The sequence below is a fragment of the Apis laboriosa genome, unplaced genomic scaffold (assembly GCF_014066325.1).
Source record: "Apis laboriosa isolate Shangri-la unplaced genomic scaffold, ASM1406632v1 scaffold28_cov147, whole genome shotgun sequence".
NCBI classification, from domain to species: Eukaryota; Metazoa; Arthropoda; class Insecta; order Hymenoptera; family Apidae; genus Apis; species Apis laboriosa.
Window position 1 is genome coordinate 93,660 of NW_025222687.1, and position 16,654 is coordinate 110,313.

Sequence of the window (16,654 nt, forward strand, 5' to 3'; positions counted from 1 at the left end):
TGTGAAAAGTGAAAAGTGAAAAGTGAAACATTAAAAGTAAAAAGTGAAACATGTAAGAGAAAACTTTGTAATATATATATTGTAATATATAAATATTGTAATATATAAATAATGAATAAATATAAAGACATAAAAAGAGGATATAATATAAAAATATTACCAATTATTTATTTCTAAAAAAATTTTTAGAAAATTAAAAGCATAGAAGAAAATTTTAACCTAATAGTAAAAGAAATCTGAAAAAAAAAAAGGAAACAAAACTACAAACAAAAAACTTAATAAATATTAACTTAATCAGAAAAAACATATATAATATAATATATATAATTATTTATAAACATGAAATACTAAATTTAACAAGCTGTTAAATTACAACTTACAAAAAGAATATATAAATATGAAAACATGATAAAATAAATCAATTACTATAAACTAGAAAAAATGTTTAAAAATTGAAAGAGAAGAATTTAATTTAGAAGTTTAAGAAATCTAAAAAAAAAAAAAAAAAAAAAAAATAAAACTCTAAACAAAGAACTTAATAAATTAATAATATTAACTGAAAAAAGAAAAAAAATTATATAACATAATTCACTAAATTATTTAATTCAATAAATTTAACAAGTTGTTATAAGAGAAAAATTTATATTATAATATTTGAATATGAATAAATATGAAAATATAATAAGAAAATGTCAACTAACAACTAACAAAAAAAATTAACTATTATATATTGAAAAAAATTTTTTAAAATTAAAATATAAAAAAAAAAATTAATTTCAAAGTTGAAGAAATCTAAAAAAAACTAAAATAATAAAAAGGGAAATTAAGATGCTAATATATAAAAAAAAAAAAACTTAACAAATGACTTAACTAAATCAAAATATATATATATTGTAAAAAAGTAATTTAATATAACAATTAATTAAATTTAACAAAGATACAACATATATAGAAGAAATTTAATACTTTAATAAATATAAATAGTAAGTAAAGATAAAAATATAAGGAGGAAATATAACATAAAAATACTAAAAGAAATTTTTAGAAAATTATAAAAAAATAGTTTAAAGATTACTTAAAAATTAAAGAAATATGAAAAAAATTAAACTATAAAAAGAAAACTTAACAAATGTTAACTGAATCAGATAAGATGTGTATAAAAAAATAATTTAATAATAATTAAGTAAATTTAACAAAATGACATAAAACATGTAAAAGTTACAACATAAGTTATAATATAAAGTGAAATTTAACATTCTAATAATTCTAAATGAATAAATATAAAAACATAAATAGGAAATATAATATAAAACTATTATAAACTAAAACAATTTTAAAAAATTGAAAATATAAGAGAAAAATTTAATCTAAAGATTATAAAAATCTTAAAAAATTAAACTATAAGAAAAACTTAACAAATGTTAATTGATTCAGAAAGATACATATAAAAATGTAATTTAATATAACAATTAATTAAATTTAATAAAGATACAACATATATAAAAGGAATTTAATATTTTAATATATAAATACATAAATATAAAAATATAAAGAAAATATAATATAAAAATATTATAATCTAAAAGAAGTTTTTAGAAAATTAAACATATAAGAAAACAGTTTAACCTAAAAGTTAAAGAAATATAAAAAAAATTAAACTATAAAAAGAAAACTTAACAAATGTTAACTGAATCAGATAAGATGTGTATAAAAAAATAATTTAATAACATTAAGTATTTTTATATATAAATATTTTATATATAAGTATTAAGTATAATTTAACAAAGTTATAAAGAGAAATTTAACATTCTAATAATTCTAAATAAATAAATACAAAAAAATAAAAAGGAAATATAATATAAAACTATTATAAACTAAAATAATTTTAGAAAATTGAAAATATAAGAGAAAAATTTAATCTAAAGATTATAAAAATCTAAAAAAATTAAACTATAAAAAAAAACTTAACAAATATTAACTGAGTCAAAAAAGATACATGTAAAAAAGTAATTTAATATAACAATTAACTAAATTTCATAAAACTGCAATTTATGAAAAAAATTTAATATTGATTATAACTATATATCAATTAATAATGAATAAATGTACAAACAAACAAAACAAACAAAGTAATAGATTATATAGACTGCACAATAGAATAAACAAAGAAAAATCTGCAATATAAAAATGAAATACAACCTTGAACTTTAATGATTATTTGTGCTTCATATTATATTCTTGAAAATTGTTGACGTTATTATGTACATAATAAATAAGGTTATGAAAAATTTTTTATAAACAAAATAATTTTATTATTTTTATATTATTCTTATGTGCATAGATATAAAATGAGTTTTTAGAATAAATAGAATATTGTTTAATTAAAATGTTTTAATGTTGTATTTAAAAATCTTTTACAAAAACGAAAAATTTGCATCGTACTGATTAAGAAAATGTATTTAGAATCACGTGCATGCAGAATCGAGAAAATTAATTAAATGAATAAAATAATATATTGTAAGTAATATTGTGCAAAATATTGTGTTATGTAAAAATTTTATTTATTTTCTTTTTCTTTTTTTTTTGTAATCGTTTTGTAAAGATATGTTAAAAAAAGAATTTATTCAAAAATAAACAAATTTTTACGCAAAAAAGATGAAACGTCGTAATTCTTCAATTCGCAGCAAACAATAAAATCTATTGGGAAATTATTATTATTATTCGATAATTATGCGATAATCGTATCGCTAAATAATATTACTTCAATAATATATTTTATAAAAAATAATACGAGTTAATTGAATTGTGAACACGATTATATTTGGATTTATTTTATTAAAGAGATGAATAATATTCTTGTTTCTTAAATTTAATAAGTACAAACTTTAAATTTTTTTTATTTTTTGAATCGTATAATTTTGTGTATGTATTTGGATTATAATACGCCTAGATGGCGTAAGATATCATACTCTGATCTTTTTTAAAGTTGGTATTTTAGAACGTACGATACGAAGTTTAGTAAGATATCACGTCTATTCTTTATTTCTCTGTGATGATTATTATATTTATACAAACTTTATAGTGTGAAACGTGTACGTACTTGAATTATAACACGATAGATAGCATAAAAAATATTCTTCTAACATTTTTTCGATATTTCAGAATACACGATATAATTTTTCGTAAGATATCATGTGCATTTTACTTCTCTCATGATTATCATACGTAATTATCATATGTAAATTATCGTGAAACAAGGACTAAAAATAAACTTTTATTTTGTAACTATTTCAAGAATTCATGACCAACGCCATCTTTTGAGTGTTCTACTTTACCTTGCCGACTGAGAAGATGTGTTCGTTAGTCGAGAGATGATGCTGACGGTCAATTCTATTCTTCTCCTACTATTCATTCTCGTTAGTTTCATTTGCGAGAGATGGCGCTGATTTCCTAATTTTTACCATATCTGTTCTTTTTCCCCGATTTTTGCTCTGTTTAACTCTATTCTATTCTGCAAAATTTAAGCGTCAAGAGAAAGCTTTACAATGTATCGAAATAAATTTTAAATTTTTCGTATTAAAATTCTACAAAGATCGTTCAAAGTTTATTTAGATTAACAATTATCGTAGAAAAAAATTTTAATTTATATCGATTATTTTTCAAAACGTAATTTTTCATTTTATGAGATTCATAGAGTAATTTTTATAATATCAAAATTAAACGCGTTAATAATAAAAATTCTATATATATATATTCGTTATTTTATCATCCATTCTTATTTAAAAAAAAAAGAGAGACAAAGATAGAGAGAGAGAGAAAGAGAGAGATAACGCATAAAAGATTTTAAATCGTAAATATAAAAATTTTATTATATTTCAAAAAAGTGAAAAATTGGTAATAAAGTAATAAATATTGACGAACAATAAATTCCTTTTGATTATATTTTCTCGCAAATCGTTGAAAAAATTAAGAGAAATAGAGACGTATAGATTGGAAGTACTCTTGATGTCTCAAAAAAGCGTTAGCTTTGATCGCACGAAGTTAAGGAGAAAATTTATCGGAGAAAGTTTCGTGAAATTCGCACTGCCTGCAGATATTTTTTTCGTTTCAAGTCTCGGATACGCAACGCCGAATATTTATAACTGGCAATCAATCAAACCGTATCGAACGTTTCGTTACTCGCAAGTCTTCTCCACGCTCGGGCTAAGGCGATCGTTCAACGCGTGAAAGTAGCGTTTTATCGTTTCGCTGTTTCCGCTCCTGCTTTTATCCCCTCCCTCTCTCTCTCTCTCTCGAGCCGATTGGTTTTTCTTCTCCCCTCCCTCGACGATTTCTGCAACTACGAGCGTAATGCGTTTGCATTGAATTTAACGATTGCGCGTCGAGGTGAGCGCTCGCTTGTTCATCGGTTGCACTTACACGGTTGTGCATCGCATAAATTACCGAGGACATCCGTGCCATTTACAAAGCTGAGCCTTGATGAGTCAAATCGGCTGATTACCATATGTTTACCGAGTGTGCGCCGAGTTCTATAGCAGCAGATCGCAATAATGTCGGATAAATTACAGGCCTGTACTTAATCCCGTCTCTTCGTAGGAAAAGGAAACAACGCTTATGAAGTTTTCACCGGGCCGTCGGCTTAAGTTAATCGACTCCATGTTACGTCCTCGCATCGATGTGTTAATCGAGCTACATCTCGAGCCGTTCTTCACCGTTTCCTACCGTTCTAAATTCTAAAACGATAATCGGGTATATCACGCCTGATGAAATAACGTTGTTGTTGTATATCGAAAATATCGATAAATTACGCCACCTATTCGCGGCGTAAAACAGGAACGATCGAATGGATGGATAGGAGAAGGGAGGAAGGAAAAGGAAGGTCGTGAAATATTACGTCTTATTACGTGACGCGGTCGCTTTAACGACACATGGCGTGAAACGAAGCAGCGCGTGATGAAACGTTGCATCTCTCGAAACGAAAAGGAGCAACGAAACTAGTTGGTAGCGACGCTTTGGTTGAAAAAAAGAAACGCTACAACTTATAAATCTGAAGCCAGTTGTTTACTTATATTTACGGGGAAGTACTCGAGGAGACAGTTTCCGTCATTTATTAGCGCCAACTTATCTCCGGCTGTTCGCCTCGTTCGTTTCGATTGGAAACGTGGAACACGCTGCCCCGATATAAATTACGATCGCTATCTCTGCCCTAGTCACCATCCATACTACTCAGATGCCCGTTCGGAATCCTGCTAATCCCGGGAGCGACTATCGATAACCAGGTTATATTTCGCGTGTCAACTCCCAGTTTCCTTTCAGATCTCGTTCATCGGTCATCGGCGAAACAATATCTCCGGACAGCTCGCGCTGAAATTTAATTCGATTCCCTCGTACGGCCAACGATTTTTCGACAAATATCGTCGATAAACAATCTCATCGTTCGTTATCTTGGTACACGCGTTCATTCATCGATTTTCATCTCTCTAATTTCATCCATTCCATAGACCACGAATCTTTGTTATTTTCGCATGCGTGCTATCTATAAATCGTAAATATTATAATTTCATTTTTTTTTCAATTTGTCAAACGAAGAAACGTAAAACGCGACGAGACACTTCTCGAAACTAGAATATCGATTTGGCGAGGTGTAATACGTTTCGAAAAGATTTAACGCAGCACCGTTTATTAGCTCCTCCTTATCTATCGCTGTTCATTCATTTAGATTGGAAATGCTGAACACGCGGGTCGAGTATAAATTACGATAGCTATCTGCTACCTTGTCACTATACGTAGTATACCCTACTAACCCAGCCAGCAAACTTTATCACGTGAAAATTTGTTATACGACGGACTTGATTTGCATAGTCGAGTCCTTTATTATTCTAATTACAGATTCGTTATTCCGAAAATTACTTTTCCCTCTCGATCGAATCGCGATCTTTTTCTACCATCTTGCTGGCTTTTTTCTTTTTTTCTCTCTCTCTCCATCATCGCTTGATCGTACAAACGATTTACGAATGCTTTTTTCATTTGTTCCCTCTCTCGATCGGTATGTCGATACTCGTTCGTTATATTATCGATTATATATTCCGTAGATCGATCCGCGTAACTTTGCTCGAATTATTAGAGAGCGAGGGAGGGATGATTGATTTTTTTTGACGGTGCGAGTGAAAGGGAGGAAAATTGGAAGGAATATTAAAATCGGAGCGGAAAAGAAAGGAAAGGGAGGAGGAGAAAAAATGGCGAAAGAGATCGATCGTGGCCGATTAGCGACGAGCCATTCTTCTATCGGCTCGAACGAAACATCTTTTTGCCGATCTTTAGCGCCATCTTTTTTCGTCGATAATTAATGCGAAACATTAATAACGATAACGTTGGCCAACGACAGCAACTATCCGGCAAATTTAATTTTTTGCACCACATTGTGCCGTGATCCCGACATGGTCGAACTGAATAATTTATAAAATCTGCGCGGAGGTCTGCGAAACGGCCCGGTTCGGAAGTTGAAACGACGCCGCTTCGAGCCTCGAGGCCTTCGGCCTTTATAATTAGCCAACGAAACGAATCGCGCTTGACATCCATATCGACTACCTAACTCAAACCTGACTAACGAGCTTTCGTTTCCTTCCTACACACGTAAACACGGTATACGCGGCTGACTACTAATAAATCTTCTAACCGTATCTTCGTCATTATCGGCAAACGTTTAACTTGAATGGGAGTCACGTGGTCGCGGCTTTCGTACATTCGTTCGTTAAAGTCACTTACTTGATTTATATTTCGTTAGGACTCGTTGAAACGTTGTGACAGTGTTATTCGATAAAACAAATGGTTATTCCTATCTAAGAGCCTAGGCGTTTCCAACGGTTACGCTTCATAAGCGATCAACGAAACGATCAACGATCACGCTTGAAAATTATATACGCGCGTGATTCAATCTCGAGAGATCTCGAAGATTTTTTCACGAGAATGTGACCACCTTAAATCCTTGTTCGCTTTATTAATTTCGTTCGAGCGAAATGATACACACACACATATATATATATATATATATTCGTTAAACGCGCGATATCGAAAAAAAAAAAAAAGAAAAGAAAAAAATCTTCGATAGAAAATTGTTTTTAACGAATAGTGCGTGTGGTAATTACGTATGCGCGCGTAACGATACACGTGTATTACAAAGTTGAAAATTACTTGGAAGGAAATACACTCGCGCCGTTATTACTTTCAACTCGTAATAAATTATAGCCGTGTATCATTGGCACTTTCGAGTTTATTACGTAATGCTCGTTTCGGTACACCGATCGCAGTCGTTATTATACGCGTATCTCGAAAAGCATTACCTTTTATCCACGCGTTACGTAACGAAAAACATTTTACTTTCTAATCTTATTATCGTCAGTTTGATGACGCTCGGTATCGTACGCGCACACGTACAACGAACGTTGGGAAATGGCGACGAAATGAATTTCGATGGATCGTGGAACGGAGAAAGGGGATAGGCGATAGACGATAGAGGAAACGCGCGACGATGCGAGAAAAGAGAGAGAACGATTATTATTTGCAAAAGATGGTACAAACGAGCGGTAGTAAGCGGTAATGCGGGAGGAGAGTTGTTACTGACAGCAAACATGGCCGCCGCCACCGCGGGAGCCCGAGGCTAGCTCAACAACTTCTCTCTTACCGACGATGCACCATCACTACCATCACTACCACCACCATCGCCGCCGCCACGACCACGACCACGACCACCACCACCACCACCAGCACCACCAACACCACCACCAGCACCACCACCTTTTTGCGAATCGCTCGAGCATTATTAATCGCTTGATGTGGATTTCAAACTTATTACGTCGGCTGACATGACAGACACGGCCCGAGGCACCTTATCTCTCTCCGTTCCTCGGCCACGAGCGCATCGCCAACGATCTTCCTTCCCTCGCTTCCGCTATTTCATTTGATGTCCGAACCAGCTGCTTGTCCAATTGCACGTTCGCTTGTTTGCTTATATACCGTTTCCAACTCGTAGCTTATATCGTTGCTTGCCGTTTTAGCGGTACCGTAATTTTTTCCGAAAATTACCATCATTTTGATCGAGGGAAATAACACGAACAGAAGACCGCGTCGAGCAAAATGTACGGTGGGAACACCTGCGAGGTGCGAGTGTAACGCGTTTCCGTGCCTTGGATACGCTATCACGATAATTAATCGCAATTGATACTCGCGTACGAGTGTTGATTACACGGTATAACGTGAAATTAACGTTCGCACGTTACAAGCTATCCTATGAGACGTAACCTATGATCGCGACAGCGACGGTACAACGAACGCGTAGCTGTTTTCCCGATTCGTTCTCGCTACTGCGATTCGTCGATCTATCGTGAAAACACGATATTATTCACACCGTTTATAATTTAATTCATCGCGTTTCAAAAATCGATCGATTTTCGCTTTCGGTCCGTTTACCGACCAAAGCGACGAAGTAGAAACTTTCTCGAGCGCGCTACGAGATGGCGACACGAGCGGAGAAAAGAGCCTCTCTCCCGAGAGAATAATAATAATAATAATATTATTCGCGATTATCGCGAATACGTGATTCGTTTCTCGAGTTCATAACGCGTCCATCTATCCATCCACAAAGGTGTATTTACGAAAAGATCCCTCCGTGGAGAAAGGTCGAAAACGAAGAGAAAAATATACCATCCTTTCGTGCGAATAATTCCTTTTTATATCGGTCACTTTTATCGACGAAAAGGATCGATAATCGTCGGTTTATCGGATAATGGAGTACAAATCGTCGAACAAAAGATCGAAACGGGATCAACTCGCTCACGTGTACTCGTAGAGCGGAAAGGGATAAATGGTTTTGGAATAATGAAACGAGCAGTAAGGCATAGGAATCGATAGCGTGGAAGGAAATTGGGAAGAGAAATGATTAGGCTAAATCGAAGTGGCACGACAAGCGAGAAGTCATACGACTCGACAGGACAAAGCAGGATACGGGGGGAGAAGGAGGAGTCAGAGAGAGAGAGAGAGAGAGGGAGAGAGATTGAGCGAGTAGGGGACGTCCCAAGAGACGTGTTCGTAGCAAACGCCCACGAACGGTGACAGCCACCGAAGATTTATGACGCTATAAAATATCATTTGTATTTGATGTCAGAGCGAGGGCTTGATTAATGCACTGCCGGGCGCACAATGAATAACTGACGTGTTGTTATAGTAACATCAATCTGAAAGAAGCGCGGGGTGAGTCGGTATCGCGTTGATAAATTGCGTAGATTGAAGTTGCTGTTGCTGAGATACGATCGAGGCGAACCTTCTACGATTCAATCGTTAACGTTTCTTTCCCTTGATAGAATCGTCGTACGTTCGGTAAATCGATCCCGTAACAGCGGTTTAACAATTTAAGAGGGATAATCGAAATGGAACGTAAACGCGTTCGGACAACTATTATTATGAAATCTCGCGAACGTTCGTACTACACATGGTTACAAATGGTATATTTGGCGAAAAGAGAACTGCGAAAGAGAAATGCGCTCGGGAAGGAAGGGGAAAGTTTACGTTGCGAATTATCCAAGTTTTTTCTATCTAGTGGAACGGGATAAATCGATCGCGGGAGGAATCGGTGCGAAAATGTCGCCGAAAAGTTGGCGATATCGACGAGAGGCGGGGAATCGCGTTCGGTTTGCCCCTTATAACGCGATCATTAATCACTTACCAACAATGATTTTATTCGCGGCGAGCGGTCCGGGTGTAACGTACCGTGACGCACCCCGAACGTTGGGGAGACGATACATCACCGCGATATGTAATATCGCTTTCGCCTCGACGCGAAGAAGAAAGGGAACAGAAGAGAGGTGTCCCGGGCCGACGTGGAGAGCCATCGACCGATCGCCCTGACCAGCGTCGATCGATCTTCTCGCGCGCGCGCCACTTTCGAACCGTGAAAACATTCGCGCCACGGAACGCCAACGAGAAACTATGAACCGTGAAAGAAGATTGATTTCTCGCGCGTATTGTATTCCCGTGATTTATGCATTTCCTATCCGCGCCACGTTGCGCCTATGTTCCGCGTCGATATCGATTTTTCCTTTTTTCTTTTCTTTTCTTTTCTTTTCTTTTCTTTTCTTTTTTCTTCCGTACCAAACGAAAGAGAGAGAGAGAGAGAGAGAGCGTGGAACGAGGTTGAAAGAGAAACGAGAGGGTGAAAGTATCGTTTGTATCGTCTCGAGACGTCGTCGTTTCGCACGTGGAAAAATGAAAATGGTAAAAAGTTGGAGCGACACGGCGTGGGTGATAATTCCGGGGAGTGGGGCGAAGAAGGTTGGAGCGGAGAGGGGCTTTGCGCGAGGGGTACGAGTCGGAGGGGAAAATGACGGTAGGGAGAGGACGACGAGGATTTACGCGTGCAAGCCTGAACGCCCTTTATACGTCGTCGACGCCGTAATATATGACACCTATAGATCACAATTACGTGTAATGGCGCTCACTCTTGTATTCATGGCGATATTATTTCTGGTTGCCTTCCACGGTCGTCGTCGGCTCTGCTCCCTCTCCCCTGCCATCTTGTCCGTACGAGGCTCGGGTCCGTATGCTAAGCAGCCGGTAATTCTAGTTTGATTTACTTTCCCGTCCACCCCGAAACTTTACAGCGCATTACTTTCAACCCTAGCGGGAAAGTGATTACGACGCCGGATCGGCCGATAAGTCTTTTATGAGTCCTTTCTTCCTGATGCGTGCTCTCTCTCTCTCTCTCTCTCTCTCTCTTCCTTCGTTTAATTTATCTCCTCTTTGTACAATCGGCTATTCGTCAACTCGATCGTGAACTCGATCGAGTAAATTTATACAATTTTTTTTCTTTAATCGCCAAGCGTTTCGCGCATCTGGCTCGATCGAAAATTAAACTGGTTATAATTTATACTCGTGCAACAAATTTTTGCAATCTCGATAAGATAACTCTACACCGCTCTATTACTAAAATTAAAACGTGTCATTTGTAAATAAGTTGGTTGCGCTGAGTAAACCCGTAAGATATTCCATTTTACGAGATAACACGTACGTTGTACGCGTTAATTTAGAAAAATCGTTAATAGACGTAGACTTTGAATATCCGAGCGTTATCTCGATCGAAATCGAGTCGAGTCACGGAGTAATTAGAGCCGAGGCACACTCGGCGAGATAGGATCTCTAATTGTTGAGAAAAATGTTGATTGGATCAACGGATGGCTGGAAACATCGACGAGGGTTTAAAAACCGAAGGATCCGCCCGTTCTCCATTATTCGAAATCGTTCGATTCGGCGAACGGGCGAAAATATTGAAATTCGATCGCGCTTTATTTAATATTTATACCTGTGATGATACCGTAATTGGAGCGATAATTAGCAACGAGTTTAATTGGTTAAGGATTATAAAAGAGACGCGAAGGCGGGATATGAAAAATGACGGTTTCGAGGTGCGGAACGGAAGAGGGGGAGGTGGCTGGTGAATCACCGCGCGAGTGCATTAAGTGGGACGGTAATTGAGCGAAGCTTGGTGTGTCGAGGTGCTTCCGCAACGGCTACTCGAAACTCGCGTTTCAAGCAGCGCCAATGCCGCTACTTGTCGCCGTCCCCGGTGACACGTGTGCGCGTGCGAATAATAACCACCTACACGTTCGTACATCCCGGAGATAACTATTGTCGTCCCGGTCTCGGGGTGTAATGCTCTATTGTGAATTGGTCACAGTGACGTATCGCCTGTCGTCAGGAAAACGACGGTTAGTTTATTCCATTTCGACTACTCCTCTCTCTCTCTCTCTCTTCGCCATTCGCATTGGCGTCGAACGCAAGGGGAGAACCGAACTTGGAACTCGCGTGCATTTTCCTTTTCAATTACTACTTACTATATTATATTAAAATATTTTTTTTATATTTTAGACACGTTGGGAAACGTGGATACTCGCCGATCGAAAGTGAAAAGCAATTCGAAAGTGAAAAGTTCGATTATTAGACGAACGGAGAGCAAAGTAGTGGGGGAGAAGAGGCGCGATGTGGAGGAGAAGAAAAAAGGCATTCATGGTTTATCGGCGCGCGGGCGAAACGTTTCACCGCTCGCTCGATAACGCCGCGGTGACAGCGGAATGCCCCGGCCAAAACGAATCCGGCGAGTACACGCGAGACGGGGAACGTATTCCCCCGTGCGTTTTGTTTTTCGCGGCTGGAATATCGGATATAGGCAGTGGCGTAGGGCGAAAGGAGGCCGACATGGGTCGAGGACTCGCCGCGCCGCCCCACTCCCCCAGAAACAGGAAGACGTCCCCGCTGACGGTGTACCGGCGTTCGTTATCGTGACATTCCTACTAATGTAACCGTGTAACCTCCGACGTATGAAGATGGACGGGTATGCGCGACGCCGCACCGTGTTAAATATTCTTTCTGCGGCCATCCCATCCCCTACCCGTGTTAAATATTCTTGCGTATTCCGTAGACGCGACACGCACGCGCGCGATTTTATCTTTATCGTTATCGCGACTCGACGAACGCGGTCCAAAATCCTCCTCTTCGTAACGGAGAAAGGATATAACGAGATAAACGTTTTCATCGAAAATAATATATACGTCGGAATTATTATTTTACGCCCCGTGGATAGATCTCGATCCAGCCGTATCCATCCGATTATATTACCACGTACTCTGATCGTAATTAATTGGCTGTTATTATTAAATTATCGCCAACGATAATTTATGAAAATTCATGGAAATAAATATTAATAAGGGAAAAGGCGCAAACGATCTTTGCGAACAGCTATCGAAAACGTTAAACGTTTCGAACGATGCAATTAATGTTCGTATCGATATAAAATAAAACGATGAGAAGGAATGGATTTTTCTTCGCGAACCTTGTAATTATATCGTATGATTATATCTACGTACTCTTGTTTATACGAGATGTATCGATAAATTCCAATTTCTTTCCTTCCTGTTTTCTCTTTTTTTTCTTTTCTTTTTTTTTGAACGTGAAAAAAAGAAAAAGCTCGCCGTAAATATCTACGCGTTGAATTATCTCAAAGTGCAAGCATTGATGAGGTATTAAAAAAATGTATATATATATATATATATTAATTTATCGCAAAATACACTAGCGTCTAGCGAAACATAAATTATCATTTCTCTCTTAACCGGATTTACAGTGTTTTGTTTGATTCACACGTCGTGGTCGTTAATTTAATATCCAATTAAGCGTGTACTGGTTTCATTAAACTCGTATCGTGACCCATTAAGCGTAATTGCCTGATATTTATTTGAACGATATTGACAAATGCGCGGGAATTTAGAATGCGAACGAAACGAATAAATTTCGTAAACTTGGTACAATTTCGTTTCTTGAACGTATAAAGATGATCGTAAGAGAAAAGAGCGATACGCGCCCCCTACCTTCGTGATTAATCGTTACGTTTTGGCAAAGAGTACGTATTATTATTATTATTATTATTATTCGAGAGAAGAGAGAGAGAGAGAGAGAGAGAGAATAAAATTGGCGGTTTTTTAAAATTGGTTTTTGAAAAACAAGAAGATTTACGATGGAACTTACTTGCGACAGAACGATACTTGGTAGTTTCGGTGCTGCAAGAAAGTCGCGCGGTTGCTGTTGGTTCGCGATCGTTTGGAAATTTATCGGCGTACGAGAGCACCTCTCTCGTTAACGAATACCGATAAACTTTCCGTTTCCCGATAATCGAGCCGTAAATCAGAAGTGAAAAATGATGGCGCGGCCTTTCGTGTAACGAAGGTAAAAAACAAAGTAGGTCGTGTGTCTACCTACCACTGATAATTGCATCGTCGCATTAATATACGTATCTAACGTAACGCAGTTGTTCGAGCCCGAAGACAAACGATCCAATCTGTTAAGAGTAGCGCGCCACCCCTTGATGCGTGCGCTTTCGCATCTCGGGGATTATATATATTCTCCGAGGTGAAAATTTATTATCCGCTAAAATACCTGTATATCGGTGCAAGAAAGCGGGCTGTTGACTAGAAAAAGCCTGTGTTATTAATTCGCGTTAACTTAATAGCCGTGAGAGAGGGAAGGATGGAGAGCGAGGTTGGAAAGAAGGCGAAGAGGTGAGCAGAGAGAAGGAGAGGGAGAGAGAGAGAGAGGGAGAGAGCGCGAGGCCGTAGGGGGGAATAAGGTCACGCCAGAAAGTGAGTAATGAAGGCGGTTTATCTCCGAGGAGTAACTAGCGGTGTTCGTGTAATGGGGGCATTCATCAACGCGATCTCGCATCGCCTTTCCGTTCGCGTTTCAGAGTCTCATGACGATTCGCGCTACGAACGGACGGTGAGAAACGGAGCTGAAACGATTTCTTTCTGCCCGCGTCGTTGGAAAAGCCCAACCGTCCTTCCCACTTTGCCACGTAAGATTAATGTCGTCGAACCGGAGTTTTCGCCGCCATTAATTTTTCCCCCGCGTTTATTAATTTTCCTCTCCTCCATATATATATATATATATATATATACACATATATATATATATATGTGTATTCAACATCTCAGTCCATCTTCTTCTCGTCCCCCGTTTCTTTCTTATCTTTCTTCAGCGTAGATATCGCGCAACGATCCATCCATCCCCATTTTTCCCCTGATCGATTCTGTTATCGCGTTCCGTAACGCAAACGCGAAAACGCGATGCCGGTATGCGACATGGAGCGGAATAACGGGAACGGTAACAATAACGAGAGCGAGAAGCATCGAGCACGAACGAGCGCGATATACACGCGCTGAGCACGCAACGAGCACACCGGCCAGCCATATTATTACCGTCTTTTCGCAGTCCGCGCCTCTGTAATTATGATTTTATTTTTATGGACATAAATTATACAGGCTGCCTAGCTGTGTCATTATACGGCATTTTAATTCAAGGTTGTAGACATAATGGTAACCCGCACCACGAACACGGAGAGCTGCTCACCTGCCTAGCGAGCGGAGGAGAGAAGGGAAGAGGCGTGTGCACGGCATGGAGGGGGAAAGGGAGAGACGCGCGGCGCCCACTTCGCCTCTCCTTCGCCGCCTCCCCCTCTAAGCTCCCGCGTTTATTTTCCCGTTTCCTTTCCATTCTCCTTCGCTTTTCGACTCGTCGTCGTACGTTTCGCAAAGCTTCGCTTCTTTCTTTCCATTCCAATTATATCGGCGTTCGTTTGCGCGAAATAAGTCTCGTCTAATCGCGGCTCTCTCGCGAAAAACCTTTTTCCTGGTCTTTTCCACTCGAATATATTTAAAATTTTTTTAAATCCAACTTGCAGAGAGAATGAGAAGGAAAGAGAGAAAGAAAGGAGAAACGATTGGGGAATTATATTTCGCGATCGCGCGTTCGTTAAAATATAGGAATAATAACGAGTAACGAATAGCGAATGATTTGTAGCCGTAACGAAACACTCGCGTGACCTCGAAAATTAAACGTTTCCTTTTCTCTCTCTCTCTCTCTCTCTCTCTTTTAATTAACGTTAAACAAACGTTGTTATTATTATTATTATTTTCTTTATTTTTTAACGAGCGCGTTAAATTTCAAATTGGCGTAAATATTTAATCGAAAGAATAAATATCGCATTATTATAATTGACACGTAAAGCGGAAAATAATTCAGCAATAATTACGATATCTAATGGTAATCTCGCATCTCATATTCGAAAGAAAGTATAAATCAAGTTTTAACGAAAAGCAAGACGCGAGTGGAAAAGAAGATAATAATCTTTTTCGTACGGGCTGCATGTTTATCTCCATAATTTGCGAGTTTTTTGTACTTCCGTTTCCTCGTAACTCTAACAAGCGTGATCGCTAGTAACCGATTAAATCGGTGCGACGTTTTGCCCCCAACGTAATTATACGAGTTTCTAGCGAACGTTGATTAATTATTCTCGCTCGCATCATCGCGAGAACTTCCGTCGTGAATTCGTCCAACAACTTTTTCCTCCTTTTCCTTTCTTTACTCGATCAAATCTCTCTCTCTCTCTCTCTCTCTCTCTCTCTCTCGATGATAGATATCTCTTGGTAAGATTTATTTATTCGTACAGTTCGGTACTTAAAAAGAAGATGAATAGTTGGATTATCTAAGGATAACGATGTAAATGGGTGTAAATACGAGGGAAATATACAGCAAATTTTTTTTTTTTTTACAACGATTTATTTAATCTATTTCGAACGCATTCGTGCACGCGTGGTGTTTTCAACGATATCTCAAACACCTTCCCCGTACGTGAAAATATATTTAGCGCCGTGCACGTGAATGATATTCCTCTCAAATATCGTATGACTGTAATTTAAGCGCAATTTTAAAAGGTAGTTAAAGTACACCGCTCCAGGCTTGCCGAATAATTATGTAGCGGCCCGTTGTTACGTTATTACGACCGTCGGAATTATACTTAATTTGTAGTCATAAGTATACCCTACTTTGGTTTACTTTTGACAGTAATTCGTACTTTCTTGGAACTGGCGCTCCTATTCCGAATAACGATAACGAATCCGGTAATTCATTTTATACGAGCTCGAGGATTAATACCTTTTAATACCGACTTTATATATTTTTCCTTCCAATTCCTTTCTTTCCTTCCGTTCGAAAGAAACGACTTCGTTTCGATATCGTTATCGATGGAAATAAAAAAATACAAATAGATAAAAATAGA

General features: G+C 37.5%; 1 protein-coding gene across 4 annotated transcripts in view; it reads right to left on the reverse strand.

The window, feature by feature from the left end:
* The window catches only part of LOC122714275 (zinc finger protein Noc-like), a 173,940-nt gene that overhangs the window by 86,917 nt on the left and 70,369 nt on the right, over positions 1 to 16,654 (reverse strand). For 3 of the 4 annotated variants that reach the window (XM_043935482.1, XM_043935479.1, XM_043935480.1), the window contains exon 1: positions 3,336 to 3,478. The exons of the other annotated variant lie outside the window; for it this stretch is intronic. The gene's annotated coding sequence lies outside the window, so the exon portion shown is untranslated. Of the gene's footprint in view, positions 1 to 3,335; positions 3,479 to 16,654 lie in introns of those variants that run through there. 4 annotated transcript variants of the gene reach the window in all.